A 19,825-nucleotide genomic window follows, 5' to 3' on the forward strand; every position below is an offset into this window, starting at 1 on the left:
TGTTATACAACAAACATTTTCTAGTTATTATTCTACATTTTTGGACTTGGTTTTATAAAATAAGTTTGGAAGCATTCAAAGAATACTAATTATTTTGATATATGGGAAAAGATAATTTCGACTTACCTTTTTAGATCTCGTGACTTGAGGGGAGAGAGAGAACGATAAAAACATTACACCTATTTATGTCAAGGAGGCCTTACTAACTGCTCCAAGTGCCAACATGATTGGAAAAGGCTATGCGACAAAGCTATCAGACACGAGGCACAAATGGATCACTATTTATGCTGCATCTTTGAGCACAAAACATTCGGTTGTGCTCTTTTAGCAAAAGGCACGCTCATAGAGGACACACATGCAATTTTAGTTAATGCACTGTTGCTATTGTTCTATGGGTACATTATCGGTGTCCTTAAATCTCGTAGGCACAAATAACATTTTGTGCGTCTTGGCCATATTTTTTGTAGTGCATCGTCCGTTAATTTGTAGGTTTGCTTTGTACTTTCAATTCTTATATGTATGAAAGCTTTGTGGTCATCAAATTAGTCATAGATTTATGCGAAGGACACTCTCATACTTAAGCTTCTGTCGCGTCGCCCCCAAATTAATAGCTATATATATATATATAGCTCAAGGCTTGTTTTTGCTTTTGCTTGTCCAATGTTTGTTTTTTTTTTGGGTCAAATCCTTTGTTTTTTTTTCTTTGGTCAAATCCAATGTTTGTTTGTTTGTTTGTTTTTTTTTTTGTTCAAGTCCAATGTTTGTTTTGGACATGTATAACATGCAAATATATAACCAATCAAAGAAGCTGGTTTATGCGATGAAGTAAAATTTGGCCCTTGTTGACGTCAAATTTTGAGCTAAACTTAAATGAGAGGGTAAATCATACAAACACAAGAACAATTTTTGGAGAGTAAAAATGTCTTAGGATGAGAGGGTGAGCTATAGGGTCAGGTATGATTCTCCCCTGCACATTATGTTTTATGAGTGAGCGGTTGAAATTTAACTAAATGTTAGATTTTAATGGTTATTTATCCACTTTTGGGTTTTCAAGATGGGTTAAGTGAAGCCCAAATTATAACACAACATACAGTAAGGACAACTTTCAAACTCTTCCTAAGAATACTTCTTGCCATGCAAAAGCAAATTACTGTTTAAGACCCATTAGTATGTCGTGACTTTGAAAGGCTCCTAGAAAAACATGATAAAACCCTATTTGTTTAACCTTGACTCAATTAAGTTAAAATTTCTTTAAATTCTATCAAACTTTAAAGTTCCTCGTTCAAACTCATGCAACCCTTCGGAGACGAAATCATCGGAATGGCTGTGGTCGAATCTCCAGATTAAAATTAAGTCATCCTCTCGAGTCACATTTCACTACTTGCAATAAACAAGAAGTCGGACTCCATAGATTCGAAAGATACTTTAATAAGCCTGAAATATGAAGTGGTACACCAATATATTATTATACATGTGAAGGAATAATTAAAAAATAAAAACAAAAATTTAACCACTCCAGATAAGGATATGAATCCTAATGGACATCCACTTGCATGCCATAAAAAGTCGGAACCTAAATTTCTAAGGCAAAATTAGAATCTCCTACAGTTTTTCTATATAATTTAAATTAAACATTTGCGACTTTTTAAAATTTGATTAAAGTGATTTGACTAATAGTTACCTCTATTTTTTAAAATTAAAATATTTTTTGAATTTATTCTTTTATCTGCATGATGCACTTTTCCTTATTTAGTGGAGATATTAGTAATTAAACTATATTTTCTCTTCTTCCAAATATGTTTTTTCAATCATAGGTTATTTATTTATTTATTTATTATTGATTTATTTTTTGTTATGCAAATATTTAATATTATTTTTTTTTCCAAAGTATTTTTTCTTTTTCAAATAGTTGGTGATCAACATAAAAGCTTTGCGTAATTTTTTCAAATTTTTTGTGAAATTATATTTTTTTTGCTGTTTTTTTAAGAATAGTTGTTGAAGAATTATTATTAGGTACAATACATTACATATATATTATCTGCGGGTACGTTTGAATTTACAAAAATCATTAATTGGTATGTTTATTTGCAATTTTGGTACGTTTGATTTGATACTTATTGTTAAGATTGGTACATTATTTTTATTTTGGTATGTTTTATTTTGTACACATTGTGTATTGGTACATTTATATTATTCACAATCATATTTTCTCTTAATGTACTAAAAGAAAAACTTATTTCGGTATGTTTGATTTTGGGGGATTTAAAAATATTTTAAACTATTTTGGAAAGAAAATATCTTAAATCGTAGATAATTACTGCTAAATTGTAGCATTATTGTGAAAAGAAATTGAATCTAACCATTTTTTTTTTTTTGCAATTATCTCTAATGGAGGAGAATGTAATCAAAATGCAAGATTATAGGAAATTTGTTACAATATAATGTGCATATAGCACCAAAATTATGACAAAAAAAAGTTTAATCAAATTACTAAAAGACATGGATGTTTGATCTAGAAAATTCAAAACTGAGGGACCTATATCAAAAGCTCCCAATTTCTAATTTGTGTTTTCAATAAACCAAAGATTAATACCAATTTATAAACATAATAGTGATTAGGAAGGATTTGTTATGAGTACTTTGATCCAGGTCTAAAAATTTGAGTGGTTGTTGGATTTAGTCCAATTTCTTTATTTTTCAACTTCAATTAATTATATTTATTTCTGCATTTTTACTGAAATTGTTAATTCGAAAATCTAACAACGTTCATGAAAAATAGTTAAAAGAAAATTTATATATCATCATATATGATATCTATACTATAGGTTGATAAATGACATTTAATATGTGACATCCCGTCCCGGGATTATTAAAAACGTACGCGTGAAATTACAATTTTGCCCCTAGTGTGTTTTCGTCACGTTGTGGGGTTGTTTTGTGTGTTGTGGCATGTGTTGGGCCACACACACACACCTGCACACTCTCTGTCCTTCCCTTTCCCTCTGTCTCTCTCTCCTGTGCCTTTCTCTCTCTCCCCCGAGCTCCCACTTCCACTGTAAACGTACGGACACACACCAAGGACCATTATACCGTAGCAGATCGAGGAAACCAAGGGTGCAGTCGTGATCGTGAGGTCGAGGGGAGCACGAATATATCATTTTCAGGTAGGAACCTCAACGTTTTCACGTCGAATTCACAAGCTCCGATTTTTGTACTGTTCATGCAAAATTTATACATTGAGTTTTTGGGATTTCTAAGCTCGTAGGTAGCTTGGTGGTGTCCCAAGGAGCCTCGGAGTAGCTCGTTGGACAAAAATTGGACGTCGGGAAGGCCTGGTTCGAAGTTGGCCGAGTTTCGAGTTTGAGACAGGTATGATCGCGTAATTTTTAGCTTTTAAAAGTGGTCCAACGTGATTCTACTAGTTTAGGGCTTTCTTTTGGTCCAAGAATCATAGAAAATGGTTGAGAAACGAAGGAGAATAGTGAGTTTAAACTTTTCCCAGTTTTCCGGCGACCGGAGTCCGGCGAGGGTAAGCCGGAGAAGAAAGGGGAATATTCCGTTAGGTTTAACGGAATATTCCTAACGGCAGTGACGGCGTCAGTTAGGTTTAACGGAATATTCCGTCAGTTTAACGGAATATTCCTGACGGCGTCTGTTGACACCGTCAGTGTGCATGGCACGTGGCCGCGCGTGGGGGGCGCGTAGGTCCGTGCCTTGGCCGGCGCGTGGGGGCGCGTGCGGCGGAGAAAAATTATTTTAAAAATATGGTTGTGATCCTGAGGTTGTGTAGAGCACGTTGGTATATTCATTTGTCCATTTTGAGCAATGTATGAGAAGTTATTACGAGAAGTTAGTTATGTGCTTTAAAGTTAACGTTTTTATAGTTGTTTCGCATTTAGGTGACACGTACCCCGAGGACGAGCGTGCACACGCGAGACAGGGGGGCTACGACCCTTCTACATACCAGTGAGTGGGCTTTTGTTTTCCGTATATACCTATATACATTTATATCCCCAGAAATTGATTTAAAAGGGTTATTTGCCTTATGCCATGCATGTTATTGTTATCGTTTATGCATCATTGCACGCATTAGTAGTGGCATACATATATATATGCATATTGGGTGCTGTGGATGCACAGGTAAGTGCCAGGTAAGTGGTATGCATGTTTACAATTCAGTAGTGGTTAAAGATGCTTAGAGAGCTCATAACCTGCACCCTCGGTGTTAGTGCTCCCGCCCAGAGTAGGGCACAGTCCTTCACGTGATGTTCACCTCCCGCACCACACGCTCAGCTTGGATCCAAGTTAGGTGCATAGGCCTGTCGTACAGACCACATTAGGTGGTTCCGACTCGTAGGTGACTCGCGATTATTCGCACAGTCTTCACGTGATCGTAGCACTAGAGCGTACATATGTATTACACCCAGGCCTGTCGTACAGACCACTTTAGGTGGTTCCGACTCGTGGGCAGGTTCAGTTATAGAGTTGAGATTTGAGCTCTAGATGCAGCCGTACAGGTCACGTTAGGTGACTCCGGCTGCCAGATGTTATGACGTTGATATGATTTATACCTGGGCACTTACATTCATATTATGGCTTTGGCATGACATATCTTGAGCATGTTTGGCATACCCTTGAGCATATTGGGCATATCTATACATACGTACATATGTTATTTTCTGGGAAGTATACAGGTTTTACGGCGAGGGGTTAGAATGTATTTTGCTAAATGGTTTTCAAAGAGCTTTGTTTTTGCCCACGCACGCTTTTGTTATGCGCCCCTCCAGGTTCTAGTTGCTTAGCCGTTGCGGTGGTTTCCTTTGAGGGCTCTCCGGCATTCTGACAGACACTCCCTATTGTAGGGTCGCCTTCGGGCGTACTACTGTTGTCGTTTTTGTTTGGACTGCTTTAGACCTGCTCTGAATTTGTATCTCACTTACTAGCACTTATGTTAGTACCTTGTATGCTAGTTTTAATTATTCGTACTTTTATATTATTACCTTATTAGCTTCCGCACGTGCACATGGCTACGTCACCTTCGTGTGACGGCCAGCACGCTCCGATCTCGGTAGGGGTGTGTCAGTTTGGTATCAGAGCCTAGGTTTGGCAGTCCTGTGTCATTGTGAGTATTCTAATAACTTTGGTGTCTTCTGTCAGAACTATGCCGCCTCGTCGGGAACCCCGTCGCTCTTCTGAGCCTAGTTTCCCCGATATTACTCAGTTGGGGGAAGCTTTTGCTGCAGCCCTTCAGTCAGTGATGCGCCCTCCCCAGAGGACTCCTCTGGAGACTATGTACAATTTGAAGCTGGATAAGTTTAAGGGCAGTGAGGGGCATGAGGGCGCAGAGCGCTGGCTAGAACACATAGAGAAGACTTTCCGTGTGCTGCATAATCAGGGGAACTTGCCTATGGAGAGGTGGGTCGAGACGATCGCATGGTTTCTGGATACGGAGTCGGCAGCTTGGTGGGAGCAGGAGCTTCGTAGGTTGACTCCAGATTAGAGGACTGATTGGAATGTTTTTACAGAGTTGTTTAGGAGAAGATATGTGCCCCCTGAGTACATCGATAGAAAGAAGCAGGAGTTTTCCGAGTTAAAACAGCGGAAGATGTCAGCGAATGAGTACTACCGTAAGTTTACGGACTTGTCTCGTTACCATCCTGATGTCGCTGGTAATCCGGCGGAGATGCTTCGTCTTTTCCGTTTGGGCACCAAGAAGAAGTGGCGTTCTATGGCGTCTACAGTCCACATCGACACTTACCGGGACTTCTATGAGATACTGTTGAGGATCGAGGATTCAGAGAATATGTCGAGCGATACTGATGAAGAGAAGGACGGCAACCAGAAGAAAGATGACAAAGGCAACGGTCAGGCATCGCTCGGGCCCCGTCAGACTCAGAACTTTAAGAGAGGTGGAGCTAGTTCTAGTTCTTCGAGTGGTGGCTTCAGTGCCACGGGACAGGGTCGTCGGGGTAGGTTTTCTGGTGGTGCTAGAGGCCAGAGGCAGGGCGATGGTGGGCGAGGCAGAGCCCCAGTTTGTCGTAGGTGTAACAACCGGCATTTCGGCGAGTGTAGACGTGGCAGCAACGGGTGCTTCACATGTGGACAGGTTGGACATAGAGCGGCGAATTGTCCCCAGGGTCAGCAGCAGCAGAAACCACAGCAGACCTTTATGCCACCGCCTGCACCACTCCAGCAGATCCAGGGTCCTAGTAGTTACGGCCAGACGGGTCGAGGTGGTGCTTACCACTATCAGGGTGATGCTGTCCCTTATGCTCCGGGGCAGTATCAGTATCCTCAGGATCCCTATTCCCAGGGTGGCTATCCCCAGTATTCAGGCGGCTATATGCCGTATCCTTCAGCTCCAGCGGGTGGTTCACAATGGTATCAGGGAGGACAGTATCAGCAGGGGGAGATTGCCACTAGCAGTGCAGGGTCTTCGAGACAGTCGGGCTAGCCCAGTCAGGGGCGTGGTGCTCAAGGACGCGGCGTTCAGGCGAGCAGAGGCCGCGGCGGGCGTCAGTAGGGACAGGGGCGTCTTCACAATATTTCTCTGCAGGACGCTCAGAACAACCTGGACTTGATTATGGGTACGTTGAACATTCTTGGTTGTTTTGCTAGAGTCTTAATTGATTGTGGAGCTACACATTCCGTAATTTCTCATACGTTTGCTCAAGTGACGCAACCTCGCCCCACCCCTCTAGGGTATGATTTAGAGTTTGTTATGCCTAGAGGAGAGAGTTGTGTCGTAGATTGTGTGTACCCAGGATGTCTAGTGATCGTTGAGGGTGTTGCTTTGTCAGCCGATCTTATCCCGTTAGATATTGTGGACTTTGATGTGATTCTGGGCACGGATTGGTTGCACTTCTATCGTGCCAACATTGACTGTTACGGGAAAGTAGTTACGTTTCACCGACCTGGACTACCTGTGATTACTTTCGTGGGTGAGCAGAGTGGGGTGAGACATGGCGTTATTTCGGCGCTGCGAGCGAAAAAGTTGTTATCTAAAGGTTGTCAGGGGTACCTAGCTCACGTAGTGCTAGATGAAGCTGTTTCTAACAGAGTTGAGGATGTGAGGGTGGTCAGACACTTCCCTGATGTATTTCCCGAGGATTTACCTGGTTTACCCCCAGAGCGAGATGTGGAGTTCACCATTGAGTTGATTCCAGGTACAAATCCTATTTCTTTAACTCCTTATCGTATGGCTCCCGCGGAGTTGAGGGAATTGAAAGTTCAGCTGCAAGAGTTAGTGGACAAGGGATTTATCCAGCCTACTACTTCGCCTTGGGGCGCTCCAGTGTTGTTTGTGAGGAAGAAAGATGGAACTTTGAGGCTGTGCATCGATTACAGGCAACTCAATCGGGTGACGATTAAAAACCGTTATCCATTGCCTCGTATCGATGATTTGTTCGATCAGCTGAGAGGTGCTTATGTGTTCTCTAAGATAGACTTGAGGTCTGGTTACTATCAGCTGAAGATCAGTAGGGATGATGTCCCTAAGACGGCATTCAGGACTCGTTACGGTCATTACGAGTTTCTGGTTATGCCATTTGGGTTGACGAATGCACCAGCCGCCTTTATGGATTTGATGAACCGAGTATTCCAGCCTTACTTGGATAGATTTGTCATTGTCTTCATCGACGATATTCTGGTGTATTCTAAGTCGAAGGCGGAGCATGTTCGACATCTTACTTTGGTGTTGAAGAGGTTGAGGGAACACCAGTTATATGCTAAGTTTAGCAAGTGCCAGTTCTGGTTAGACCAAGTTGCGTTCTTGGGGCACGTTATTTCTGCTCAGGGTATTCTGGTTGACCCTCAGAAGGTGGCAGCTGTAGAGAGTTGGGAGCAACCGCGAACCGTCACCGAGGTGAGAAGTTTCCTTGGTTTGGCGGGGTATTATCGAAGATTCGTTAAGGATTTTTCGGTGATTGCCTTACCACTGACGAGGTTAACGAGGAAGGATGTTAAATTTGAGTGGGATGATAGGTGTGAGCGGAGTTTCCAGCAGTTGAAGCATTGTCTCACTCATGCACCTGTTTTGGCACTCCCAGACGATAGTGGTGATTTCGAGGTTTATAGCGATGCTTCCTTGAATGGTCTGGGATGTGTATTGATGCAGCATGGTAGGGTGATTGCTTATGCTTCGCGACAGTTGAAACCTCATGAGATGAATTACCCTACACATGATTTGGAGTTGGCTGCTATCATTTTTGCGTTGAAGTTGTGGAGACACTATCTTTACGGAGAGAAGTGCAGGATCTTTACAGATCACAAGAGTCTCCAGTATCTTTTTACTCAGAAGGAGCTTAATCTTCGTCAACGGAGGTGGTTGGAGTTGCTCAGCGATTACGATTGCACGATTGATTATCATCCTGGTCGTGCGAACGTAGTGGCTGATGCACTTAGCAGGAAGTCACAAGGCCGTATTAATACGTTGTACGCTAGTCGTGCTCCTCTTTTGGTGGACTTGCGTGCTACGGGACTAAGGCTAGAAGCCGAAGATCGAGAAGTGGCGCTACTTGCTAATTTCCAAGTTAGACCGATACTTGTCGATCGGGTGCTTGAAGCTCAGGTAGCTGATCGGGAGACACAAGAACTAATTCAAGCTCGAGAGCAAGGAAAGAGATGAGACCTTAGAGTTCGTGATTCGGATGGCATGTTAATGCTAGAAGGTAGAATGTTCGTGCCTAATAGTATGGAGTTGAAGAAAGAAATTCTCGATGAAGCACATATCTCGGCTTATGCCATGCATCCAGGAGCTACTAAAATGTATCATACCATTCGACCATTTTATTATTGGCCGGGTATGAAGAGGGAGATAGCCGAGTATGTGAGCAGGTGTGCTGTGTGTCAGCAAGTTAAAGCAGAGAGGAAAAAGCCGTTTGGGTTGTTGCAGCCGCTTCCCGTTCCAGAGTGGAAATGGGAAAATATCACCATGGATTTTGTGTACAAGTTGCCGCGTACACAAAATGGCTTCGACGACATTTGGGTGATCGTTGATCGGCTCACTAAGTCGGCTCATTTTATTCCAGTGAGAGAGAAGTATTCCTTGAGCCGTTTAGCGGAGTTGTTTATCTCGAAGGTTGTGAAGTATCATGGTGTCCCAGTGAGTATTGTTTCGGATCGAGATCCACGATTTACATCGAAGTTTTGGGTAGCTTTCCAGGAAGCTTTGGGCACGAGATTACTTTACAGTACGGCGTATCATCCACAGACAGACTGACAGTCAGAGAGAACTATTCAGACTTTGGAGGATATGCTGCGAGCTTCGGTGTTGCTGTTTGGTGATGCTTGGCACCAGCGGTTGGATTTGATGGAATTTGCTTACAACAACAGTTTTCATTCGAGCATTGGCATGGCGCCATTTGAGGCCTTGTATGGCAGAGCTTGTCGCACACCGTTGTGTTGGTCAGAGGTTGGCGAAAGAGTTTTAGTGGGTCCAGAGATTGTCGAGGAGACTACTCAGAATGTTCAGGTGATTAAGTCTAACCTGAAAGCAGCCCAGGACAGGCAGAAGAGTCTAGCGGATCGGCATGCTACAGACAGAACATATGAGGTCGGAGATTGGGTATTTCTGAAGCTTTCACCGTGGAGAGGTGTTGTGCGGTTCGAAAATAAGGGCAAGTTGAGTCCCAGGTACATCGGACCATACGTGGTCACATAACGAGTTGGTGAGGTAGCTTACAGGTTGGAGTTGCCTCCGGAGTTGGCTAGAGTGCATAATGTTTTTCACGTGTCTATGCTCCGACACTATGTTGCTGATCCATCTCACGTGATACCTCCTCAACCGTTAGAGATTAATCCAGACTTGACGTATGACGAGGAACCGGTGATGATCATTGATTGGAAAGAGAGGGTTCTGAGGAACAAGACGGTAAATTTGGTGAAGGTTTTGTGGAGGAACCATTCAGTTGAGGAAGCTACGTGGGAGACAGAAGACCGGATGAGGGATTTGTATCCTCGTTTGTTCTTTGGCCACTAGGGGTTGCTGCTTGTTGTTTTGAATTTCCGGACGAAATTCTTTTAAGGTGGGAAGGTTGTGACATCCCGTCCCGGTGTGTTTTCGTCACGTTGTGGGGTTGTTTTGTGTGTTGTGGCATGTGTTGGGCCACACACACACACCTGCACACTCTCTGTCCTTCCCTTTCCCTCTGTCTCTCTCTCCCGTGCCTTTCTCTCTCTCCCCCGAGCTCCCACTTCCACTGTAAACGTACGGACACACACCAAGGACCATTATACCGTAGCAGATCGAGGAAACCAAGGGTGCAGTCGTTATCGTGAGGTCGAGGGGAGCATGAATATATCATTTTCAGGTAGGAACCTCAACGTTTTCACGTCGAATTCACAAGCTCCGATTTTTGTACTGTTCATGCAAAATTTATACATTGAGTTTTTGGGATTTCTAAGCTCGTAGGTAGCTTGGTGGTGTCCCAAGGAGCCTCGGAGTAGCTCGTTGGACAAAAATTGGATGTCGGGAAGGCCTGGTTCGAAGTTGGCCGAGTTTCGAGTTTGAGACAGGTATGATCGCGTAATTTTTAGCTTTTAAAAGTGGTCCAACGTGATTCTACTAGTTTAGGGCTTTCTTTTGGTCCAAGAATCATAGAAAATGGTTGAGAAACGAAGGAGAATAGTGAGTTTAAACTTTTCCCAGTTTTCCGGCGACCGGAGTCCGGCGAGGGTAAGCCGGAGAAGAAAGGGGAATATTCCGTTAGGTTTAACGGAATATTCCGAACGGCAGTGACGGCGTTAGTTAGGTTTAACGGAATATTCCGTCAGTTTAACGGAATATTCCTGACGGCGTCTGTTGACACCGTCAGTGTGCATGGCACGTGGCCGCGCGTGGGGGGCGCGTAGGTCCGTGCCTTGGCCGGCGCGTGGGGGCGTGTGCGGCGGAGAAAAATTATTTTAAAAATATGGTTGTGATCCTGAGGTTGTGTAGAGCACGTTGGTATATTCATTTGTCCATTTTGAGCAATGTATGAGAAGTTATTACGAGAAGTTAGTTATGTGCTTTAAAGTTAACGTTTTTATAGTTGTTTCGCATTTAGGTGACACGTACCCCGAGGACGAGCGTGCACACGCGAGACAGGGGCCTACGACCCTTCTACATACCAGTGAGTGGGCTTTTGTTTTCCGTATATACCTATATACATTTATATCCCCAGAAATTGATTTAAAAGGGTTATTTGCCTTATGCCATGCATGTTATTGTTATCGTTTATGCATCATTGCACGCATTAGTAGTGGCATACATATATATATGCATATTGGGTGCTGTGGATGCACAGGTAAGTGCCAGGTAAGTGGTATGCATGTTTACAATTCAGTAGTGGTTAAAGATGCTTAGAGAGCTCATAACCTGCACCCTCGGTGTTAGTGCTCCCGCCCAGAGTAGGGCACAGTCCTTCACGTGATGTTCACCTCCCGCACCACACGCTCAGCTTGGATCCAAGTTAGGTGCATAGGCCTGTCGTACAGACCACATTAGGTGGTTCTGACTCGTAGGTGACTCGCGATTATTCGCACAGTCTTCACGTGATCGTAGCACTAGAGCGTACATATGTATTACACCCAGGCTTGTCGTACAGACCACTTTAGGTGGTTCCGACTCGTGGGCAGGTTCAGTTATAGAGTTGAGATTTGAGCTCTAGATGCAGCCGTACAGGTCACGTTAGGTGACTCCGGCTGCCAGATGTTATGACGTTGATATGATTTATACCTGGGCACTTACATTCATATTATGGCTTTGGCATGACATATCTTGAGCATGTTTGGCATACCCTTGAGCATATTGGGCATATCTATACATACGTACATATGTTATTTTCTGGGAAGTATACAGGTTTTACGGCGAGGGGTTAGAATGTATTTTGCTAAATGGTTTTGAAAGAGCTTTGTTTTTGCCCACCCACGCTTTTGTTATGCGCCCCTCCAGGTTCTAGTTGCTTAGCCGTTGCGGTGGTTTCCTTTGAGGGCTCTCCGGCGTTCTGACAGACACTCCCTATTGTAGGGTCGCCTTCGGGCGTACTACTGTTGTCGTTTTTGTTTGGACTGCTTTAGACCTGCTCTGAATTTGTATCTCACTTACTAGCACTTATGTTAGTACCTTGTATTCTAGTTTTAATTATTCGTACTTTTATATTATTACCTTATTAGCTTCCGCACGTGCACATGGCTACGTCACCTTCGTGTGACGGCCAGCACGCTCCGATCTCGGTCGAGGTGTGTCATAATATGTGATAGAGTTATCTTCAAAAATAAATAAAAACTAATCTACCTCCATGAAAAGTTCAAAATTTTCATGTTCCGTGCATTTAACAATCCATACTAGTATATATGAAGATATAAATATATAATACAACATATATTAGTTAACATGTGATGGAGGTGGAAGAAAAAGTTGATACAAATTTGCAGAGAAACAATATTTAATTCTAACATCGAGTAAAAGATAAATCTATAATAAGGGATAACACATTTATCACAATCTAAGAAAAGGATAAAAAAAATAAATGTAGATATTCAGTGAATGGATCTAACTCAACAAAGTGAATTGAATTCAATAGTGACTCACAAAATTGAACTTATATCAAGTTTACCCTTATTGTTTTTAGAGAACTTTAATAAAAAGTTCACGGTACTGTTCATTGACACACCCCGACCGAGATCGGAGCGTGCTGGCCGTCACACGAAGGTGACGTAGCCATGTGCACGTGCGGAAGCTAATAAAGTAGCAATATAAAAGTACGAATAATTAGAACCTAGCATACAAAGTACTAAAATAAGTGCTAGTAAGTGAGATACAATTTCAGAGCAGGTCTATAGCAGCCCAAACAAAAACGACAACAGTAGTACGCCCGAAGGCGACCCTACAATGGGGAGTGTCTGTCAGAACGCCGAAAAGCCCTCAAGGGAAACCACCGCAACGGCTAAGCAACTAGAACCTGGAGGGGCGCAAAACAAAAGCGTGAGTGGGCAAAAACAAAGCTCTTTGAAAACCATTTGGCAAAATACATTCTAACTCCTCGCCGTAAAACCTGTATACTTCCCAGAAAAAAATAAACATATATACGTATGTATAGATATGCCAAATATGCTCAAAGGTATGTCAATCATGCTCGATAATATGCCATGTCGAAATCTCATAACGATATGCAAGTGCCCAGGTGTAAACAAATCAATATCAAATAATCTGGCAGTCGGAGTCACCTAACGTGACCTGTACGACTGCATCTAGAGCTCAAATCTCAATCTCAATATCTAAACCTGCCCACGAGTCGGAACCACCTAAAGTGGTGTGTACGACAGGCCTGGGTGTAAATAAGTGCTACGATCACGTGAAGACTGGGCGAATAATCGCGGGTCACCTACGAGTCGGAACCACCTAAAGTGGTCTGTACGACAGGCCTGTGCACCTACCTTGAATCCAAGGTGAGCATAAGGTGCGGGAGGTGAACATCACGTGAAGGACTGTGCCCTGGCCACGGGCGGGAGCACTAACACCGGGGGTGCAGGTTATGAGCTCTCTAAGCTTCTCAAACTACTGCTGGATGTAACTATGAATATCACTTACCTGGCACTTACCTGTGCGTCCGCAGCACTCAATATGCATATGTATAAATATATGCAACTAATAACGTACTCAACGATGCACGAAAAACGATAATGTAATGCATGGCATAATGAATAAACAATTATTCAAGTTCTGGGAAAATATAGTATATAGGTATATACGGAAAACCAAAAGCCCACTCACTGGTAAGTGGAAGGGTCGTAGCCCCCCTGCCTCCAGTGCGAACGCTCGTCCTCGGGGTACGTGTCACCTAAATGCGAAACAACTATAAAAACGTTAACTTTAAAGCACATAACCAACTTCTCGTAATAACTTCTCATACATTGCTCAAAATGGACAAATGAATATACCAACGTGCTCTACACAACCTCAGGATCACAACCATATTTTTAGAATAATTTTCCTCCGCCGCACGCGCCCCCACGCGCCGGCCAAGGCACGGACCTACGCGCCCCCTACGCGCGGCCACGTGCCATGCACACTGACGGTGTCAACTGACGCCGTCAGGAATATTCCGTTAAACCTAACTGACGCCGTTACTGCCGTTAGGAATATTCCGTTAAACTTAACGGAATATTCTCCTTTCTTCTCCGATCTACCCTCGCCGAACTCCGGCCACCGGGAAAACTGGGAAAGTTTAAAACTCACTATTCTCCGTCGTTTTTCATCTATTTTTCACGTATTTTATACCAAAATGAAGTCCTAAACCTCATCTACCACGTTGGACTAGTTTTAGAGCCTAAAAACAACGGGAATAAACTTTTCAAAAACATGTAAATTCGACCAAACTTACAGTTCTTGGTTCCGACGTCCAAATCCGTCCAACGATGTACTCCCAAGCTCCTTGGGACCTCACCAACACATCTACAAGCTTCAAAAGTCCAAAAACTAACTAGATTAAGTTTGCATGAACAGTACTCAAGTCGGACCACTTCGAAACGACGTGAAAATGGTAGTTTTCTTACCTGAAAATGGTACCACTAGACTCCTCTCAGCCTCACGAGCTTGATGGTGTACTTGGTTCCCTCGATCTGCTAAGGTTTGAGGGGTTTTGGGGTTTGTCCGTACAGTTTCAATGGAGAAGGGAGGAAGGGAGCACGGGAGACACAGAGAGAAGACAGAAGGAGAGAGAGAGAGAGAGAGACAGTGTCTGTGTGTGGGAGAGTGTGTGTGGTCCAACACATGCCACACCACACAAAACAACCCATAACGTGACAAAAACGAACTAGGGGCAAAGTCGTAATTTCACACATGCGTTTCGATATTTCCAGGACGGGATGTCACAACCTTCCCACCTTAAAAGAATTTCGTCCCGAAATTCAAAACAACCAAGTAACAACCCCTAGTGGCCAAAGAACAAACGAGGATACAAATCCCTCATCCGGTCTTCTGTCTCCCGCGTAGCTTCCTCAACTGAATGATTCCTCCACAAAACTTTCACTAAATTCACCGTCTTGTTCCTCAGAACCTTCTCTTTCCAATCAATGATCGTCACCGGTTCCTCGTCATACGTCAAATCTGGATTAATCTCTAACGGTTGAGGAGGTATCACGTGAGATGGATCAGCAACATAGTGTCGGAGCATAGACACGTGAAAGACGTTATGCACTCTAGCCAACTCCGGAGGCAACTCCAACCTGTAAGCTACCTCACCAACTCGTTCTGTGACCATGTATGGTCCGATGTATCTGGGACTCAACTTCCCCTTTTTCCCAAACCGTACGACACCTCTCCACGGTGAAAGCTTCAGAAATACCCAGTCTCCAACATCATACGTTCTGTCCGTAGCATGCCGATCCATTAAACTCTTCTGTCTGTCCTGAGCTGCTTTCAGGTTAGACTTAATCACCTGAACATTCTGAGTAGTCTCCTCGACAATCTCTGGACCCACTAAAACTCTCTCGCCAACCTCTGACCAACACAACGGTGTGCGACAAGCTCTGCCGTACAAGGCCTCAAATGGCGCCATGCCAATGCTCGAATGAAAACTATTGTTGTAGGCAAATTCCATCAAGTCCAACCGCTGGTGCCAAGCGTCACCAAACTGCAACACCGAAGCTCGCAGCATATCCTCCAAAGTCTGAATAGTTCTCTCTGACTGTCCGTCTGTCTGTGGGTGATATGCCGTACTGTAAAGTAATCTTGTGCCCAAAGCTTCCTGGAAAGCTACCCAAAACTTCGATGTAAATCGTGGATCTCGATCCGAAACAATACTCACCGGGACACCATGGTACTTCACAACCTTCGAGATAAACAACTCCGCTAATCGGCTCAAAGAATACTTCTCTCTTACCGGAATAAAATGAGCCGACTTAGTGAGTCGATCAACGATCACCCAAATGCCGTCAAAGCCATTTTGTGTACGCGGCAACTTGTACACAAAATCCATGGTGATATTTTCCCATTTCCACTCCGGAACGGGAAGTGGCTGCAACAACCCAAACGGCTTCTTCCTCTCTGCTTTAACCTGCTGACACACATCACACCTGCTCACATACTCGGCTATCTCCCTCTTCATACCCGGCCAATAATAAAATGGTCGAATGGTATGATACATTTTAGTAGCTCCTGGATGCATGGCGCCATTCGACACACCCCGACCGAGATCGGAGCGTGCTGGCCGTCACACGAAGGTGACGTAGCCATGTGCACGTGCGGAAGCTAATAAAGTAGCAATATAAAAGTACGAATAATTAGAAACTAGCATACAAAGTACTAAAATAAGTGCTAGTAAGTGAGATACAATTTCAGAGCAGGTCTATAGCAGCCCAAACAAAAACGACAACAGTAGTACGCCCGAAGGCGACCCTACAATGGGGAGTGTCTGTTAGAACGCCGGAAAGCCCTCAGGGGAAACCACCGCAACGGCTAAGCAACTAAAACCTGGAGGGGCGCAAAACAAAAGCGTGAGTGGGCAAAAACAAAGCTCTTTGAAAACCATTTGGCAAAATACATTCTAACCCCTCGCCGTAAAACCTGTATACTTCCCAGAAAAAAATAAACATATATACGTATGTATAGATATGCCAAATATGCTCAAAGGTATGTCAATCATGCTCGATAATATGCCATGCCGAAATCTCATAACGATATGCAAGTGCCCAGGTGTAAACAAATCAATATCAAATAATCTGGCAGTCGAAGTCACCTAACGTGACCTGTACGACTGCATCTAGAGCTCAAATCTCAATCTCAATATCTAAACCTGCCCACGAGTCGGAACCACCTAAAGTCGTCTGTACGACAGGCCTGGGTGTAAATAAGTGCTACGATCACGTGAAGACTGGGCGAATAATCGCGGGTCACCTACGAGTCGGAACCACCTAAAGTGGTCTGTACGACAGGCCTGTGCACTTACCTTGAATCCAAGGTGAGCATAAGGTGCGGGAGGTGAACATCACGTGAAGGACTGTGCCCTGGCCACGGGCGGGAGCACTAACACCGGGGGTGCAGGTTATGAGCTCTCTAAGCTTCTCAAACTACTGCTGGATGTAACTATGAATATCACTTACCTGGCACTTACCTGTGCGTCCGCAGCACCCAATATGCATATGTATAAATATATGCAACTAATAACGTACTCAACGATGCACGAAAAACGATAATGTAATGCATGGCATAATGAATAAACAATTATTCAAGTTCTGGGAAAATATAGTATATAGGTATATACGGAAACCAAACGCCCACTCACTGGTAAGTGGAAGGGTCGTAGCCCCCCTGCCTCAAGTGCGAACGCTCGTCCTCGGGGTACGTGTCACCTAAATGCGAAACAACTATAAAAACGTTAACTTTAAAGCACATAACCAACTTCTCGTAATAACTTCTCATACATTGCTCAAAATGGACAAATGAATATACCAACGTGCTCTACACAACCTCAGGATCACAACCATATTTTTAGAATAATTTTCCTCCGCCGCACGCGCCCCCACGCGCCGGCCAAGGCACGGACCTACGCGCCCCCCACGCGCGGCCACGTGCCATGCACACTGACGGTGTCAACTGACGCTGTCAGGAATATTCTGTTAAACTGACGGAATATTCCGTTAAACCTAACTGACGCCGTCACTGCCGTTAGGAATATTCCGTTAAACTTAACGGAATATTCTCCTTTCTTCTCTGATCTACCCTCGCCGGACTCCGGCCACCGGGAAAACTGGGAAAGTTTAAAACTCACTATTCTCCGTCGTTTTTCATCCATTTTCACGTATTTTATACCAAAATGAAGCCCTAAACCTCATCTACCACGTTGGACTAGTTTTAGAGCCTAAAAACAACGGGAATAAACTTTTCAAAAACATGTAAATTCGGCCAAACTTACAGTTCTTGGTTCCGACGTCCAAATCCGTCCAACGATGTACTCCCAAGCTCCTTGGGACCTCACCAACACATCTACAAGCTTCAAAAGTCCAAAAACTAACTAGATTAAGTTTGCATGAACAGTACTCAAGTCGGACCACTTCGAAACGACGTGAAAATGGTAGTTTTCTTACCTGAAAATGGTACCACTAGACTCCTCTCAGCCTCACGAGCTTGATGGTGTACTTGGTTCCCTCGATCTGCTAAGGTTTGAGGGGTTTTGGGGTTTGTCCGTACAGTTCAATGGAGAAGGGAGGAAGGGAGCACGGGAGACACAGAGAGAAGACAGAAGGAGAGAGAGAGAGAGACAGTGTCTGTGTGTGGTCCAACACATGCCACACCACACAAAACAACCCATAACGTGACAAAAACGAACTAGGGGCAAAGTCGTAATTTCACACATGCGTTTCGATATTTCCGGGACGGGATGTCACATCATTTTAACGAAAAATCACATTTTTACACTAAAAAGTCAATCCTGATACTAGTCAGTTTACCCTTTATTTTGTTCTTATAGTTAAAACTCAAAGTTTTAAAGCTCATTTAATTTGTTTTCCTTTGTTTTTAACCCAATCACTTCAACCATTAGCTCAATAGTCCTAAACCTACTTCATGTTTTTATATCCCTTTTATTAAACAATTTAAGAATACCGAATTATGCAAGTGGGGATTGTCATGGTAATTAGTATCTTTCTCGTCCTGGAATTAGACATTTGCTCCACTTAATGTAATATTTAAAAAAAATCTCAACTTATGAACCATACAATACAAAATTTGAGCACATCATGTCACAACCCGTCCCGGAATTTTTAATTCCGAGGACGTGAAGTTACGAAGATGCCCTTAAACGGGACTAAGGGGCGTAAAGTTGGCATTGGTTTTTACCTGAAGTTCCTAAACTAATGTTAATTGGAATATTCATTAGTTTTAGGGACTTAAATTTAAGACTTAGAACTAGGTTTATATGTTATAACTTGATGATTTGGGGATTGGGTAGGAACCCCACATCCCTCAAATCTCTCCTCCATTCCCGTACCTTGTCCCTCTCTCTCTCCTCCCTCACAAACCTCTCATTCTCTATCAGTTCTCTCTCTCTCCTTCGAACTCACACGGACCACCCACAAACCACCCTAAAAGTATACCAACGAAGGATCTAAGATCACCATTGTACTCCTGAAGACCACACGAACACGATGGTACCAATTTCAGGTGAGTTTCACTTCGGAAAACATGGATTTCAATTTCACTGTGCGTGTGCACTGTTCATGCACACGTAAAACTTGATGTTTTTTGGGATTTTGAAGCTTGTAGGAAGCTTGGTGAGGTCCTAAGGAAGCTCGGAGTGCTTCGTTTGAAGGAATTGGACGTCGGGATCACCGTGGTCAAAGTTGGCCGGAGCTTTCGAGGGGTTTTCCGGCGAATCCACGGCGAGTTAGGGGTCAAGGCAGGTATGGATGTGTTCGTCTCATCGATACCTTCATTTTGATATATAGTACGTCGAAAATGGTTAAGAAATGAAGAAGTTATGACACTTTGAAGTTTACCCAGAAATTCCGGCAAAACACCCACCGCCAGCGAAACCAGTCCGGAGACGCGAGGAAGAAGACGCGCGCGTGGGCAGCGCGTGAACAGGGAGCGTGGGGGCGCGTGAGAGCTCCAAATTGAGTTCTGAAAATTGTCACGCGTTCGTGACGTCGTGTAGATCACCGTGGTATATTCATACACCCAAATTGAGCAACGTATGAGAAAGTTATGGACAAATGTTTGGTGTATGTGCGTTAAATAACGTCAAGTTGGTTACTGTTTGTATAGGTGAAAATTATACAGAAGAAGAATGTAACCAATCTAGGGGAGGCTCAGGGACCTACCAGACGTCGATGTGATCAATGAGTG

Source organism: Pyrus communis, chromosome 2 (assembly GCF_963583255.1).
Source record: "Pyrus communis chromosome 2, drPyrComm1.1, whole genome shotgun sequence".
Lineage (NCBI taxonomy): Eukaryota > Viridiplantae > Streptophyta > Magnoliopsida > Rosales > Rosaceae > Pyrus > Pyrus communis.